The 18,178-nt window shown below is 41.6% G+C and overlaps 1 long non-coding RNA gene and 1 pseudogene across 1 annotated transcript in view; both read left to right on the top strand.

The window, feature by feature from the left end:
• LOC114042000 overlaps nucleotides 1-8,626 on the top strand; it is a 9,211-nt gene extending 585 nt beyond the window's left edge. The window contains exons 2-3 of the long non-coding RNA XR_003568963.1: nucleotides 5,304-5,383; nucleotides 7,288-8,626. This is a non-coding gene — a long non-coding RNA (uncharacterized LOC114042000). The remainder of the gene's footprint in view (nucleotides 1-5,303; nucleotides 5,384-7,287) is intronic.
• On the top strand, nucleotides 3,214-3,776 carry LOC114041992 (annotated as a pseudogene).
• Nucleotides 8,627-18,178: the final 9,552 nt, after the last annotated feature.

The following is an 18,178-nucleotide window of genomic DNA, read 5'->3' as shown; positions in this document are numbered from 1 at the left end:
ACACACACACACACACACACACACACACACACACACACACACACACATTTTGAAGCCAGAGCAATAAATGACAGACTTCTCCTGGACCTCTTTGAAAGGTCCTTTTTCCTTCCTTCCTTTGTCCTGTCAATGCCCCTTCTGTTTGACCAAATCAAACATCCAGTCATATTTTTTTTATCCTCTCAAATACATTTTTTTTAAAATTCCATGTCTTGCTCTGTGGCCAGCTCATGAATATGGCCTGGATAACTCTAACTGTTTTCTCTGGACAAGGGCTGGGGGGACCTAGGGAAAAATGGATCTTAAAAAATAAGTGAGGTGACTATCACTAAAAAGTGGTGAGATTCTATTCAATTGGTAAAAATGATAAAAGAAGAAAAAGACAGATGTAGGCAGGGCTGAAGGAAAATGGGCACACTGATATACTTTTGATAAAACTACAAATTGGTCCAATCATTCTGGAAAACAATTTGGAACTATACCCAGACATGTCACCTAACTGTGCATACCCTCTGACCCAGCTATACCACTACTAGGCTTATACCCCAAATAGATTAAAGAAAGAGGAAAAAGACCTATATGAACAAAAATATTTGTAGCAGCTTTTTTATAGTGACCCCAAAATGGAAATTAAAGGAGTGCCCATCTATTGGGAAATAACTAAACAAATAATGGCATATAAACGTAATGGAATATTATGGTACCCTAAGAAATGATGAAATAGACAGTTTCAGAGTAAACTGGGGAGCCCACTATGAATTTTTCCAGAGTGAGTGAGCAGAATTAGGGAGAACAATTTATACAATGATAACATCATTCTAGAGAAAAAATAACTTTGAATGAGTTTAGAACTTTAATCAAAGCAGTGATTTATCATGAGTCCAAAGGACCAAGATGAAATGTACAATCCACCTCCCACCAGAGAAGCGATGGACTTAAAATTAAGAATGAGACCTATATTTTTGGATGTGGACAATGTGGGGATTTGTTTTGTTGGACTTTTTGTATTTATTATGAAGGGGTTATTTTTTTAAAAAATTATTCAATGGGGGAGAATTGAGAAAGATAATAAATGCTTATAAAAATAATGATATTGAGATATTCAGGAATCCCCACTGCACCCATATCCTGAAGTAATCCCACAATTCTACTATGAGGATTGAATGAATTCTTCATGATCATTGAAAAAAAAGCATTACTGGGGCTTATAGATGGATCTGAGAAACCTGGGAAGCCTAGACTTCAGTGGTTCTCTTGTGGGGAAGTCAGAAACCTGAGTTGGTCATCTTTGGGAAAGAAAATTTGGCAAGATATGGATGAAAGAGTGATGGTTCTCCTAGCTTCCTGGCAGGGATGAGGAGAGCAGAGACAGCTAAGACCGATATTGGTGCCAGCTGCTGAAAGACACACTGACATCTTGAAGAAATTATAAAACATCTTGTCTCAGCCTGACATGTTAAATCCCTGTCCTATGCACTCTTTTTTTTTTTCAATCTTTCATCACTAACATTATAATCAAGCAATCGACCAACAAGCACTTATTAAATACCTGTTTGCCAGGCCCTGTACTTCCTGCCTGGGGATACAAATTTAAGGAATGAAACAATCCTAACTTGAAAGGAGCCTACATTTTCTTGGTGGAGATAACAAGGTCATATGTAAGAATATACAGAATAAATACAAATAAATTGGTTGGTTCATTGATTGTTGTCCTTTGTTCTTAAGAGGACCAAAATGGCATCACTATGTTGGGGTCAAGGTACAGTGTGTTTGACTGTGGCTGATCAGAGCAATATGAAGGCTCTACCAATGGTTGGGCACAAATAGTCCATGTGAACATTTGGGGTGGATTCTCTAAATTTATGCATCTTGTGTTTCTTTTGAGATACTTCAATTCTGCTTCACTAATAGAGCGCAGTGCTTTCTTTGAGGTGGGCAAGTCACGCTGAGTGGTCCTGGGCCAGTTTTTCCCATGTCACACAATCGATTCCAAAGTTCATTAGAAAAGGACTTGAGAGTGTCCTTATATTGCTTCTTCTGACCTCTATGTGAGTGCTTGCCTTGTTTGAGTTCTCCATAAAATAGTCTTTTAGTCAAATGTACTTTTGGCATTTGAACAACATGGCCAGCCCAGAGGAGTTGTGCTCTCTTCAGGAGAGTTTGAACACTTGGCAGTTTAGTTTGAGAAAGAACCTCAGTGTCCAATACCTTATCCTGCCAGGTGATCTTCAGAATCTTTCAAAGACAATTCAGATGGCAACGATTCAGTTTCCTGGCATGGCACTGGTAGACCGTCCAGGTTTCATGACATACAACAATGAAGTCAGCCCAACAGCTCTGCAGATTTTCCATTTGGTAGGCAGCCTAAATAAATAAATACAAATAAATAAATACCAAGTAGTTAAATATGAAGTAAAAAGTGAAGTTCTCACATGAAAGAGATTTTAAAGGTTTTTTACCCTACCTCCCTACTCCCATTTAACAGATAAAGAAACTGAGGCCCAGAGAAGCCTCAGAGTATCCAAGGCAGGATTGAAATGCAAGCCCTCTGACTGCTAAACCAATGAATAAATGCTCTTTCTACTGCCTAGAATTGCTTCATTTAATCTCTTGTTTCTCCTACTTCTTTTGGCAACCAAATCTTCATCCCCTCTGCCTTTTCCCCATGAGACTAATCACCATTTGCAAAGAATTGTCCAAGGTCCCAGCCAATGTGGATGTCCAATAAATAGCTATTAGTAGTAGTAATAAAATAATAATAATAATAACAATAATAACAATAATTAACCCCATAATAACAGTAGTGACAATCGGCCATTCCTATGGCACTTAAGGTTGGCAAATCAGGACACGTACAAGAGCTCATTTGATCCTCACAACAACTGCTGTAACCTAGGTACTATGATTATTCCCACTTTATAGAGCAAGAAACTAAGGAATAGAGAAGTTAAGTGACTTACAGCCAGTCATGTGGTGTTAGAAGTAGCATTCGAACCCAGATCTCGCCTGCTTCAAGTCCAGCTCCGCACAGAACTAAGTCAGCAGAGAATGTGCTTAAAAACACTGATGCCACAATATATTTGCAAGATTTGTGTATCTTGAGGGCTGTCAAGGGTGGAGGGGAAGGGGAAGATTTCCCCATCAAAAAGGATTGGCTTTTTCCTTTCCAATCGGCTGAGGTGCCCATGAGGAGGGCTCTAAGCAGTCACGGTGCCCAGCTGAAATGGCATGATTCTGAAGCCCCATTTCCACAAAGACTGGCAGAGACGAGTTGCCACATGGTTTAACCAGCCAGCCAGGAAAGCCTGTCAAGCAAAAACACGTCAAATTGCTCCTCTCCCTGCATCTGGTCCTATCTGGTCCATCGTGAGGCTCCCTACTGTCCGATACCACACCAAAGTATGTGCTGGTAGAGGATTCAGCCTGGAAGAGCTTTGGGTGGCTGCTATACATAAAAAAGTGGCATGGACCATGGGTATCTCTGTGGACCCTCATCGCCAAAATAAGTCTACAGAGTCTCTCCAGGCAAATGCGCAGTGGCTGAAAGAATATCGTTCCAAACTGATCCTCACAAGGAAACCATCTGCATCCAAGAAGGGAGATAGCTCTGCTGAAGAGCTCAAGTTGGCAACCCAGCTTACAGGACCAGTTATGCCCATCAGAAATGTCTATAAGAAAGAGAAAGCTCGAGTCATCACTGAAGACGAGAAGAATTTCAAGGCATTTGCTAGTCTTTGAATGGCCCGGGCCGATGCCTGGCTCTTTGGAATCTGGGCAAAATGAGGCAACGAGACTGCAGAGCAATATGTGGAGAAGAAAAAGTAAAAAGCCTCTGAGAACTTTCAATAAAATAATACAAAATTTAAAAAAAGGATTTGCTTTTTCTTAACTTTGTTTGGTCTTTTTTTTTCAGTAATGTCCAACTCTTCATGACCCCATTTAGAGTTTTCTTGGCAAGGATACTGGAGTGGTTTGCCATTTCCTTCTCCAGCTCATTTTACAGATGAGCAACCTGAAGCAAACAGGGTTAAGTGACTTGCCCAGGGTCACACAGCTAGTAAGTGTCTGAGGACAGATTTGAACTCAGGTCCTCCTGACTCCAGGGTCTATCCACCATGCCACCCAGCTGCCTTGCAAGTGCTTTCTTCTTCAAAGGCCTTATTTTATATACGATCAACCAGGATGCCACTCTTATGGGATAAGAGTATTGGTGAGTTCTAGAACTCTCTGTTTCCTGCCAATTTCCCTAAAAGGTGTTGATATCTCATGTTTTGATGCTTCAGTGGACCAAGGACCTCATCAATGTTGGCATTTTCTTCATTGGTTTGAGTCACACCCAACCATCTGAAGGAACTCTCATCTCATGTGACCAGTCCATATCCTCCCATGGATCTACTACAAAAGAGCTGCCCAATGGCTAGAGGCTCTAGAGGCTCTAGAACTTTTGATGATATCTAGGTTATGCAGAGGCTAGAACACTGCAACTGGAGTCAGGAAGACCTGAGTTCAAATCCCAGTTATGTGTGGATACAAAATTATCTCAAATTGGGAAGGGCAAGGTATAGCTCAGGGTTTGAATGTGAACTTGTCCTTGCTCTGAGACATACTGGGGCCATTTGCAGGAATTTTGTACTAATCAGGTCCAGAAATAATCATGAGATAAATCAAGGTCAATCAATCAGTCAATCAGTAAGCATTTATTAAGCGCCTACTATGTGCTAGGCCTTGTTCTAAGCACCGGGGACACAAAGAAAGGCAAGCATGTGATTCCTGCCCTCAAGGAGCTCCCATCCAATGGAGAAGACAAGATGTCTATAAATACCAGTTATATGCAGACTAGGTAGAAGGTAACTTTAGAGGGGCAGGGCCTGGAAGTTGGAGGGGACTAGGAAGGACCTCTTGCAGAAGGTGGTGTTTGGGCTGAGTCTTGAAGGAAGCCATGGATTCTGAGGGGTGAGGAAGGATGGCATTCTGGACATGGGGGGCATGCAAAGGCACGAAGAGGGGAGAGTTAAAGGAACATTGAGGAAAAGCATTATTCACTAGAAGGGGAAGAAGTTATTTCTTCCTGAGGCTCACCACGGCCCACGTCAGATCAGCCCTGTGTCTGCTCTCCTGCTGAGAAAACCATGTGTCTGGATACTGTAGGCTTCAGGGCCAATGACAAATGACTCTCACATTGGAAACCAGTTTAGAGCCCCTGGAGCTGGGTTGTGGGGTGGTGAGGGGGAGGAGGCGGTTCCCCACTGGTGGCGAAGATGGTTGGTCCTATTGGCTGAAACCAGGTTTCTCTTGGTTCTCAGGTATTGACCTCCCCCACTGTGAGCCGGAGCACAGAAGTTATTTCTTCTCTTGAAGGGATGATGCTTAAATAAATCGACAGGTAAATAGGGCACAGAACATTCAGAGTCAAAGAAAGCTTTCTTTCAAAGTGACAGAGGTTGGGGGTCAGCCTGAAAGTGTGTGTGGGAACAGACTCTTGCATGTACTTTCTCAGGAAAAAGCTCTGGGAGCCCAACCTATCTCAAAAACAATTTGGAATTATATGAGGAAGATTACTACAGTGTATATTACACACCCTTTGACCCAGCATTCTCAGTAGTGGGCATAGACTCCAAGGAGGTCAAGGACAAAAAGAAAGGCCCCATATATACCCAAATGTTTGAAGAGATACTTTTTTTGCAAGCAAAAAAACCAGGGGTCTTCTCAGCTGTTAGTTTTTCCTCCCCACAAATTACGTTGCATCTATCTGTATCTATCTTATTTCAGGCATATCCAATCCTTCATGATCCTATTTGGGGTTTTCTTGGTAGATACTGGAGTGGTGTGCCATTTCCTTCTCTGGCTTATTTTACAGATGAGGAAACTGAGGCAACAGGGTTAAGTGACTTGTTCAGGGTCACACAGCTGATAAGTTTCTGAGATTTGAACTCAGGAAGACTCGTCTTCCTGACTCTAGGCCTGGTGCTGTATCCATTACAGTGCCCCCTAGCTGCATCTACCTTATATATGACTATAAATGTATGTTTCAGCTGATAGAATGTAAATTCCTTGAGGGTGAGCCCTCACCAGCTCTTACCATAGTGGTTGACACATAGTAGGTTGATTATTACTGATTGAATGCCCATCCACTGGAGGAAGGGCTGAAAAATTATGGGATGTAAATGTCATAAAATATTATTAAGCTGATAGAAAAGGCAAATATGAAGAATTCAGAGAAACATGGGCATCAAGGTGATACAGTGAAAGAGTGCAGGACCTGGAGTCAGGAGGACCTGAGTTTGAATCTTGACTCAGGTCTTTACCAGTTGCGTGGCCCTAAGCAAGTCACTTAACTTCTCTTTGCCTCAGTTTCCTCATCTATAAAATGAGAATAGTAATAGCACCTTCCCCACAGGATTGTTGTGAGGATGCAATGAGTTAAGATATATAAAGCACTTTGCAAATCTTAAAGTAATACACAAATGCTAGTGATTAGCCACCTAATTATGTGAAAGGACTTGTATGAACTGATGCACAGTGAAGAAATTAGAACCAGGAGAACAATATATACAGTGATTATAATAACGTAAACCACTTGAAAAGGCAATTCAACTCTTAATCACTCAAGCAATCAACAATCAATCAAGTACTAAATGCCTGCTATGAGCTGGGCAAGGTACTGGATGTTGGGGATAGACGGGCAGACAGATCAGTTCCTGCCCTCAAGGGGCTTGCAACTCAGCTCAGAATAAATGCAATGGCCTTGGAGTCAGGAGGGCCTGAGTTCAAATCCCGACTTCAGACACTTAACAGTTACTACTACTAGCTATGTGATCCTGGGCAAATCACTTAATCCCGATTGCCTCACCAAAAAGCAAAAAAAAAAAAAAAAAAAGGGAATAAATGTAATGACCAATATTGAATCTGGAAGGAAGATGACCATGGATGCCAAATATAATAGCTATGAACAGATACGATGGCTGTGTTAGTTGATTTTGTTTGAATTTTTCCTCATTACAAGGAAGAATTCTGAGAAGTGTGTGCAGAAGGGTAGATGGGAAAATAATTGTGACATAAACGTAAAGACATTCATAAAAACAATTTATAGGGAAAGAAAAGCTTTTTGAGAAATTCCTAAACCAATTCATGGCCTCTCAACCAATTCCAAGACAATCTGCCTTCAGGCACTCTCTGGGGTGGAGTGAGGGAGTGAGTGGGTGAAGGGGTGAAGGAGTGATGGGGTGACTGAGGGGGTGGAAGCATTTTCCATTTTTGATCCACTTTTTACTTCTCATTTATTCTTAGACCCTCCACCCCTCATGCTGAGCAAAGATGTGCCCATTGGCTGAAGGGCAGAAGCTTGCCTGCCCTCTGACTGTGAATCACCAAGGCATCCTCCTGCTTAGCAGACTCAAGTCTCTCTGAGGAAGTTAGCAGCTGCTGAGTCTTCTTTCTGTTTCAAACATTGAAAGAAAGGAAACCAATAGACTCACTTAAGGCTGGGCAGGGGACTCATGGGAATGGATTCAGCTCTCTGAACTCTGGGGATCTGTCCTCTCCCCACCTGAAGGACTTGCTGGGTAGCCAGGGCTTTGCCATCCATGTATAAAGTATTATCTTATCCATGTTAGGGGAGGGAGAAGAAGGAAAAGTGGGGGGAAGGAGTTCAAAGTCTAGAATTAAGAAGTATGGGGAGGTAATAAAGCTGAGGAATTAGCAATGCCACTGGAGCTGAGACCAGGAGTAAGAAAGGTGGGCAGCTGTCCAAGGGCACAGTGAGAGGGAAGGGGCAGGCCAAAAAGGGACAATTTTTCATATTTGTGAAATAATGCCAGAAAATCCCACATTTCATCAAGCACAGGCATTTAATGTGCTTGGTCTTCCTGGTTCCATACTACTCCTTCTCTAAATCTATCCCTCATTCCAGTACCCAAGTGATCTTTATAATACACTGTTCTGATTACAACACTGTTCCACAAAACAAACAAACCTTAATTAGCTCTCCATTGCCTAAAAAAGAAAGTACAGTCACTTTTGCTGTAATGCTTGTTTTGTTCTAACAGGATTTTGAGTTTACTAATGTACATTTCTTCTAAAGCACTGAGATTCAGAAAGGTGGAAGGCAGCACTTGGCAATAACTCACAAGCTGTAAACCTTCCACAAGCAAACTTTAGATATTTGTCAAGCTAAAGGGCCACAGAGACGCTCTATCTTCTGGTGCGGTAGGAACTGAGGAAGGTGGAGGGCTGGTTCTCATCGAACCTCCTTCCTCCATGGCCTGCAGCCCGGCCAGCTGAGACTTTGCCAGACCAGAGGTGGCCCCTGGCTGGGCCGCAGACAGCCAGAGGCCAAGGACACCACCACAGCATATTGTGATATGTGCGTATTTCTTAACCATATAATATGTTTAACACTGTGCTACTTTTTTTTTTAATGTATCTTAGAGTGTTGTGCCCCTAACTTCATTTTCTCCATGAACCCTGTGGTTCTTATCTTGTGATTTTGCATAGCTCAATACTTAATATGTTACATTATAGTAGAAGTAACCGTAAAGACTCCTTAGTCTGGCATTCAAGGCTTTCTAATATTATTATTCATTACTGAAACTGACCAATATACAGCTATAAGGTTTTTTCCCTTAAAAAAAACAGACTCATTAATGTAATTTAAAGTATTATTCCATTTTTTTCTTTTTTGTACTGTAATATTAATTTCTTTTTACTGGCATAATTATATATGTGAAGTTCAATAAATAAAATATTCCATTGGCATTGCTTTTTTTGGCCATTATTACCATGTTTCACTTCCCGATTATTATTTTGCCACATAAAAGGAGGGATTGTTAAAAAATTATTTACTCTGGGTATCAAATAAACTGGGTACACCTCTGTCCCCTTGCTTACGGGTCTCTTTGATCCCATAAACATTTTTATAATTAGTAACTCTCTAAGTAGCAACTTTTCTTAGGCATTTGAGATGGATATGGAAGGAAGTCCTGGGAATCTTAATTCCCCTAGTGAGAAGTCAGGCGCCCCCCAAACAGAGAACCCAGTGCACAAATACATGACTGGTTACCGAAGGGGCGTACCGTGAGCCCCTGGGAGACCTTACCATGGCTGAGTAGCTAGGCCCGATGCTAGGCTAGTTACAAATGAAATCTGTGTTGTAGCTAGCTGGTATCCCCGGTGTTTTGCATACAGTAGGTATTTAATATATGTTGAACTGTCCCATTGAGTTCAATTGAAATTGTACGTGTCAAAACAGAGGCTTCGAGCCTCCAGGGGACATGCTGAATGTAAAATTTTCAGACCTCGCCTAGGGTATACAAATACCTTTTCTCAGCTCTGAGTATGGCTGCAGTTAATCCCCAGACCCCATTTCCCGTGATTAACTGCTCCCAAAGGGTTTCCTTTCTTGGCTGTTAACCCCTTTGCTAAGCTGAATAAAAGCCCCTCAGTGCATTGCCTTCACTGTGAACCCCCGGACTCCTTGAGCAGCACAGGGCTTGTGTTATAGTCCAGGTGAAAAACGTTCAGATTTTCTTCCCAAGTCTTTCTGGTTCCATCAGGCAGAATATTTCCTGGTCTGCATCTCCCATCTCTCCTTTCTGGCCTGCCCCTGACATTGAGTCAGAGAAACTGGGTTCACATTCCACTTTTGATAGTATCTGTGTGACCCTGGACAAATCACATAACCTTGGACCTCAGTTTCCTCATTTTATAAGACAAAAGGGTTGGTCTAGATGGCCTCTGAGATCCCTTACAGACCTGGCTCTAGAATCCTATGATAATTAGAATTACATAAAGCAGAAACTTCAGCTGATTGCTGTCTCCTGAAGATGACCTCTGGGATAAGAAACCGGTCAAACTCCCTGAGTAGGACCTTGTCCCTCCCTAAGAAAACATCTGACCTCCCAGGGCTGAAGGTTGGCTTTGACCTCCCTGCTGCCCTCACCAGTGGAACCAGGAGTCCCAGGTCATTGTGGACTCCTTGCCCTGGCCTCAATTCCTATCATACAGGGAGATCATTGACGAGATCCCTGTTTATAACTCTTATCTGCCCCCTCCCATACATCATGGTACAGTATAAAGAACACTAGTATTGGAAGCAGAGGACCTGGGTTCAGATCTCACTTCTGATGTTTATTACCTGTGTGACCCTGGACAAATCCCTTAACCTATCTGTGCCTCAGTTTGCTTACCTGAAAAAATGAGGGGATGAGACTGGATGGTCTCTTCCATATTGAAATCTATCATTCTCTGAAGTCACTTAACCTTCACGGGCCTCAGTTTTTTCATTTGTAAAAGGAGAGGGTTGGACAAGATTATCTCTGAGTTTCCTTTTAGCTATAGACCTCTGGTGTATAAGCCTACAAACAAGTCCCACTTTGGAAGTGTGAGTCCTAGCCCAGTGGGAGGGAGGTCAGTCGACTACCCTAGCATGGAGCTGTAAGTTCCCTGTTACTCTAAGGGACTTGGTGGGCTGCCCTAATTAGAGGTGCTTTTCCCATCACAGTGTAAGGAGCTCATTGACATTCCCTAGTGCCTTTCCCTGGTTGTTTCAGCTCCCAGCTCCCTTGGGTGTCTCCAGTGAAGTCTCCTGCCTTTCTGGCAAACTCCAAATACAAAGGCTTACTTTCAGTCCTGACTGTCTCGTTGAGTTCTGAAAACAGTTTCTTTTTTAGGCTTCAAATCCACTCCAGAAGAATCTCTCTAGAAGCTGAGGGGATGCCAGGCTTCTTGGGTGTGGTAGGAGAATGGGCCCTGGCTGCATTCTTTTGAATGGACTTTTTGACTTAAGTCACGGGTCATCCTCCCTCATAGCAGCCCCAGGGATCGAAGGCTCATTGACCCAGAGCTGAAAAGGACCTTAGAGACCACAAGTCCAAATTGTTGTTGTTCACTCATTTCAGCTGTGTCTGACTCTCTGTGACCCCAATTGGAGTTTTCTTGGCAGAGATACTGGAGTGGTTTGCCATTTCCTTCTCCAGCTCATTTTACAGATGAGAAAACTGAGGCAGGCAGAGCAAGGTCACCCTGCTAGTAAGTGCCTGAGGCCAAATTTGAACTCAGGTCTTCCTGACTCTAGGCCTGCCGCTTGGCTGTCCATCAACTCCAATACCCCTTCTTTTACAGAAGAGGAAACTGAGACCCAGGGAGATTAAGTGACTTGTCTACTTAATGTAATATAGGGAGTAAATATCAGAAGTGGGATTCAACCCAGTTTCTCTTTCTCCAGAGCCAAGCTTCAGAGGGAGAAACAAAGCTGAGAGTGAAAGTGCATTGTAGGTCTATAGCCAGACTGTATGGAAGTCCTTTTCAGATTTGGGCAAATCTTCAGTATCTAAGGGGTAAATAACAATAGCAATGAGATGGGAGGGCACGACCCATTTAGACTATAAGTGGACATTGTAAAAGATGAGCCCCTTTCCGATCTGAGTGGATCATTTTGTACCTTGCAAAGGATGTAAAACTTTGAGTAGATTCACATGCCTGCTTCATGCTCACGAATGGGGAAAAAGGATAGGAAACTTTGAGTAGCTCCTTTGCTATTTGTCTGGGAAAGCAGCTTAGCAGCCTTCACCAAAGGTCAGCAAAGACCCTCCCCTTACCACTCTACCTCCTACCTCCCCATTCATTTGCATGGACTATCAGGAAAGACTTAGAATTTCCAACAGTCACAATAACTAGACAGCTCTGAACTTCAATACTCTTTGGTGATGACTGGCACCAGACACCTTCCAGGCAAGCATCCCAGGGGCCAAGTTTCTGTATTTGGGTGAGTGGGTATCTCAGCACACTCAGAGCTTGGATGCCTTGCAAAAGCATCCATCAGACTGGATTGTCCTAAGCTAGAGCCCCAGACTGCTTCCAGGTGTAGGTGATAATATGGGATGAAACTATCTGAAATCCTATAGGTTTAACTAGGGAAGATGGCCAGAATTAATTTTTCCCTTTGACTAGATGGGGTGGGGGACTGGGAAAGTGAGTTCTCATATTGAATCAGAGGTGGGAGCCTGGCAGCTGCAGCAGTTGGGACCATGATAGTCAATCAACCTGGGTGGGATGGAGAGACAGCCGTGGAACAAAATGTGCCCTTCTACTCTGCCAGCCTCCTATGACTGTTGGGAAGATCCAGTGAATTTATTTATGTGATCCTGGGTCTTGCAGCATCATGTTCTGGGCAGACCCCATGCAGATCCCAGATTTCCAAGTTGTCTGCATCAATGGGGTTGGGACTGCTGAGGAGGTAGCAACTTTAGCCTAAATATTTGAGCCTTCCATCTCAGATTAGGTTTCATCTACTCTGAACATAGCTTGAATGTATAATTTTGGTGCATGTTGCCACCTCTGTTAGAATGTGAGCTACTTGAGGGTGGGAATGATGGTTTTGCCAGTTTTTTTGTATCCCCAGTGCTTATCACAGTATCTGGCATATAGTAAGACTTAATAAATGCTTCTTCTTATTAAGAGATCAGAGATGAGGAATACTCTGGGAAGAATGCACATACCTTGGTATTCTGGGAGGAAAGTTATCTTTGGACACATATGACTGTGCATGTATCTAAGACCCTTTGAATTCTCCCATACTCCTGGACAGATGAATATATAAGAATGAGTTTGAACTCATCCCCCTTACATTTTATCTTTAAAGCTTTGACTAGAGAGAACGTATTTTAACCAATCAAAAGACCTTGGATAAAGTGTTAAAAAGTCTCCAAAAACCATTGGATAAAGTAAAGTGATGCCAGACAGGAAGTCTATTCTAATACTAAGAAATTTGGTCATGATCTTGAGGACATCTATAAATTATCAAGTGAGTTGAGAAAGGATTGATTCTAAAAACTGGGGTGAGCCTGGCATTCTAGCTGAACTTCCTAGAGAAGGAACAAAATGGAGGGAAGGAGAAGGTTCAGCTTTGGCCTTAGCCAAGTTTCTTTCCCTCCTCCTTTTGGCTGGAGTAGGGTCTTGCAAACTTTGAAGGGTCAGGAAAAGGGGATGTTGGACCTCAAATCTATTCATCAGTGTGCTAGCTGCATTCCAAGATCAGCTTGATAGCGTTGTCTGCATTGGGAGCCAAGGACAGATGCACAAAGATTTCCCTAAACTTGAGCCTACTTTCCATTGGACTCTGAATGTACATGTGGGAGAGTGTGTCACAAATTTTAGAGGAGATATTTTGTACTAATTGTTCTTTTTTTGTTTTTGTTTAAATTTATTTAGCATTTTATTTTCCCCAGTTACATGTGAAAACAATTTTTAACATTTGTTTTTAAAACTTTGAGTTCCATATTCTCTCCCTCCCTCCCTCCCTCTCACCTCCCCTCCCATTGAGAAGGCAAGCAGTTTGATATCGGTTATACATGTGTAGTCATGCAAAACATTTCCATAATAGTCATGTTGTGAAAGAAAACAGACCAAGAAAAAAAAAACCCTCAAGAAAAATAAAGTAAAAAAAAGTATGCTTCAATCTGTATTCAGACACCATCAATTCTTTCTCTGGTGATGGATAGCATTTTTCATCGTAAGTCCTTCAGAGTTGTCTTGGATCATTATATTGCTGAGAATAACTAAGTCATTCACAATTGATCATCTTACAATATTGCTGTTACTTTGTAGAGAGTACATTTCACTTTGCATCAGCTCATGTAAGTCTTTCCAGGTTTTTTCTGAGAGCATCTTACTCATCATTTCTTATAGCACAATAGTGTTCCATCATAATCACATAGCACAATTTGTTCAGCCATTCCCCAATCAATGGGTATCCTCTCAATTTCCAAATCTTTGCCCCCAGAAAAGAGCTGCTATAAATGTTTTTAATGTATAGGTCCTTTTCCTTTTTAAAAAATCTCTTTTGAGATGCAGACCTAGTAGCAGTATTGCTAGGTCAGAGGGTAGACATAATTTTATAGCCCTTTGGGGAAGGTTCCAAACTGCTCTACAGACTGGTTGAATCAGTTCACAATTCCACCAACAATGCATTAATGTCTCATTTTCCCCACATCCCCTCTACCATTTGTCATTTTCCTTTTCTGTCCTATTAGCCAATCTAATAGGCATGAGGTATGAGGTAGTACCTCAAAATTATCTTAATTTGTATTTCTCCAATAGTGAGAGCATTTTTTCATATGGCTATAGATAGCTTTGATTACTTCATCTGAAAATGGTTCATATCTTTTGTCATTTATCAATTGGAGAATGGCTCTTTATTTTTATAAATTTGATTCAGTTCTTTATATGTTTGAGAAATGAGGCCTTTATCAGAGAAACTTGCTTCACAATTTTTTTCACAGTTACTATTGTTAACTGTATTTCCCTCCATCCTATTTGCTCCTATTTATTCTATTCTCTCTCTCCTTTCACCCTGTCCATCTTCAAAAGTGTTTCACTTCTGACTACCTTTCCCCCATCTGCCCTCCTTATCACCTACCCCTTCTCTTATCCCCTTTTCCTCCTACTTTCCTATAGGGTAAGATAAATTTCTATACTCAATTGAGTGTGTATGTTATTCACTCTTTGAGTTAAATCCAATGAGAGTAAGATTCAAGTATTTCCTTCCGCCTCCCCCCTTTTCCCCTCCACTGTAAAAGCTTTTTCTTCCCTCTTTTATGTGAGATAATTTACCCCATTCTACCTCTCCCTTTCTCTTTCTCCCAGTACATTCCTCTCTCACCCCTTAATTTTATTTTTTTAAGATATCATCCCTTCATATTCAACTCTCACCTGTGCCCTCTGTCTATATATACTCCTTTTAACTGCCCTAATAATGAGAAAGTTCTTATGAGTCACAAGTATCATCTTCCCATGTAAAAATGTAAATACTTTATCCTTGTTCAGTCCCTCATGATTTCCCTTTCCTGTTTAGCTTTTTATGCTTCTCTTGAGTCTTATATCTGAAAGTCAAATTTTCTATTCAGCTCTGGTCTTTTCAACAAGAATGCTTGAAAGTCCTCTATTTCAGGAAATGTCCATTCCCTCCCCCCCCCCAAGGATTATGCTCAGTGTTGCTAGGTAGGTGATTCTTGGTTGTAATCCTAACTCCTTTGCCTTCCAGAATATCATATTCCAATCCCTCCAATCTTTTAATGTAGAGGCTGCTAAAGCTTGTGTTATCCTGACTGTGGCTCCACAATACTTGAATGTTTCTTTCTGGCTGTTTGCAATATTTTCTCCTTGACCTGGGAACTCTGGAATTTGGCTATAATATTCCTAGGCGTTTTCATTTTAGTATCTCTTTCAAGAAGTAATAAATGGATTCTTTCAATTTCTATTTTATCCTCTGGTTCTAGAATATCAAGACAGTTTTCCTTGATAATTTCTTGAAAGATGATATCTAGGCTCTTTTACTGATCTTTTTCAGGTAGTCCAATAATTTTTAAATTATCTCTTCTGGATCAATTTTCCAGGTCTGTTGTTTTTCCAATGAGATATTTCTTTTTTTTTTCTTTTCTTTTTTTTGGTGAGGCAATTGAGGTTAAGTGACTTGCCCAGAATCACACAGCTAGTGAGTGTTATGTGTCTGAAGCTGGATTTGAACTCAAGTCCTCCTGACTCTAGGGTTGGTACTCTATCAACTGCACCACCTAGCTGCCCCTCCAATGAGATATTTCACATTTTCTTCTTCTTCTTTTTTTATTATTTTGGCTTTGTTTTATTGTTTCTTGATTTCTCATAAAGTCATTAGCTTCCATTTGCTGAATTCTAATTTTTAAGGAATTATTTTCTTTGGTGAGCTTTTGTACCTCCTTTTTCATTTGGCCAATTCTATTTTTTGAGTTTTTTTCAGGGGCAGCTAGGTGGCACAATGGATAGAGTAAGGGCCCTGGATTCAGGAGGTCCTGAGTTCAGATCCAGACACTTCATACGTAACTATGTGACCCTGGGCAAGTCATTTAACCCCTGATTGCCTCACAAAATAAAGAAGGAAAGGTTAGAGTTTTTTCTTCAATGAATTTTTGTTCCTATTTTTCCATTTGGCTACTTCTGCTTTTTAAGGCATCCTTCTCCTCATTGGCTTTTTGGACCATTTTTGCCTTTTGGCCTAGTCTGCTTTTTAAGGTGTTATTTTCTTTAGTATTTTTTTGTCTCCTTTACCAAGCTGTTGACTCATTTTTCATTATTTTCTTGCATCACTCTCATTTCTCTTCCCAATTTTTCCTTTACTTCTCTTACTTGATTTTTAAAATCCTTTTTGAGCTCTTCCATAGCCTGAGGCCAGTTCATATTTTTCTTGGACGCTTGGATGTAGGAATTTTGACTTTGTTGTCTTCTTCTGAGTATGTGTTTTGATCTTCCTTGTCACCTTGTGACTTTCTATGGTCAGAATCTTTTTCTGTTGTTTGCTCATTTTTCCAGCCTATTAGCTATTTCAAACTCTTTGTTAAAGTAGGGCTCAGCTTCCAGTGTGAGGGTGCACTGTCCCAAGTTTCAGGGGTTTAGTGCAGCTGTTTTCAGAGATACTTCTAGGGATCTGTAAGCTTTCAGTTCTTCCAAGGTGGTATGATGTAAAGAGAGATGTTTACTACTCTCCTGGCCTGTGCAATGGTCTATGAATGACCACAAGCACTCTTTCTTTCCCTGGAACTGTGACGAGGTTCCTGCTGTACTGTGACCCCAAGATCTGGTGTGCCAGGGCTCCCCTTCACCCTGGGACTACCACCTAGGATTGCTACCTGGATCTGAGTACGGACAAAGCAACAGAGTCCTGCCCCCAGGGCTAGCAAAGAGACCCCTATAATATCCTTCTGACCAGTTGTTTGAGCCCTTACCATCTGTGAGCTGAGAGCTCTGAAGCAGCTGTAGCTGCTGCTGATTCAGTCACCCTGAGGCCTGCTCCTGGTTTGCTGGAGCCCCATCTGTGCTGGCTCAGCTTGCCCAGAGCTGCGCTCATCTCTCACCCTGGTGCAACAGAATTTTCCTGGCCATCTTCCAAGTTGTCTTGGGCTGGAAAATTGTTTCACTCCGTCTTTTTGTGGATTCTGCTGCTCTAGAATTTGTTTAGAGTCATTATTTAAAAGTATTTGGAGGAGTTGGGGGAGAGCTCAGTTGAGTACCTGCCTTTACTCCGCCATCTTGCAATTGTTCTTATTTTAATGCCTTAGAAAGTATCCCTTTCTCAAAGTTACTTAAGGTTGACTAACTACACTTATCCCTTCCTCATTGCAATTGTGATGTCGATATATTGTGACGTCGATATATTGCAGGTTGGCACAAAAGATTACATGAGAATTTTTTGGCAGTTTTGCGGAAGCCACGGATGACACGTGAACGCCAGCAGATTTCACAGAAAAAGTTTAGAAACTCAGAGAAATATGAAATTTATGTATAATATTGTACAATATCAACACATTTTATCTTTTAAGGTACTGTAAACACCCCACAAAAGAAAAAGAAAAATCAGACTTCTCTGATATGAAAGGAGGGCATAAAATTTACTTGGATTTCCTAGATTGCAGGAGGCACCATGACCCTAACCTCCACAATATAAAAGATAAATGTATGTGATTCTCAACTGATAGTCTTGGGGGAAAGCGCAACAGTGGGGGCTCAACCCAATGACATTAGAGAATTACCCCTGACCCTTCAGGGGTACCCCTAGAACTTTAAGGGGAGATACAGCCAAGCTCTGGGGAACCAACTTGTCAGTGAGAGTCAGAATGGGGATAAGGATGCCTCAGAGCTTAGGGGGGCTATAAGAGTATTGGATTTTATGTGGGTGAAAAGCCCTCCAACCCACATACATGTGGGAAGTGATACAACAAAAAGAGCTTGGGGATTAAAGGCAGCACCCCTATGCTCGGACCCCAGGTCTGCGGCTTCTTACCTGTGATATTGGGCAAATCACTTAACCTCCCGGGGCCCAGTTTCCTCAACTGTTGAGCAACTATTTATCAACAAGAGGGTTGGACTGAATGACCTCAACATTTCCTTCCAGCTCTAAATCTCTTTTCCTCCATGTGATCTGTGAGCCTCAGCATCAGGAGTATTCAAAAGTATTTATTTCCAATTCTGACTCTCCTCCCAACTAGGATTTAACCTTGAACGAATAAATCCTAAAACCTTAGCCTCCATCTCTTCTGTAAAATATTTGCTTTACTGACCTAAGAAGGTTCACGTGAGGGTCAAATCGGACGATAGATGTAAAGCTCTTTACCAAGTGAATCTGCACGATTGCAAAATGCAACTGTACCAATAT

Source organism: Vombatus ursinus, unplaced genomic scaffold (genome assembly GCF_900497805.2).
Source record: "Vombatus ursinus unplaced genomic scaffold, bare-nosed wombat genome assembly UNPS02000749.1, whole genome shotgun sequence".
NCBI classification, from domain to species: domain Eukaryota; kingdom Metazoa; phylum Chordata; class Mammalia; order Diprotodontia; family Vombatidae; genus Vombatus; species Vombatus ursinus.
This window is presented reverse-complemented; position numbering and strand designations above follow the sequence as displayed.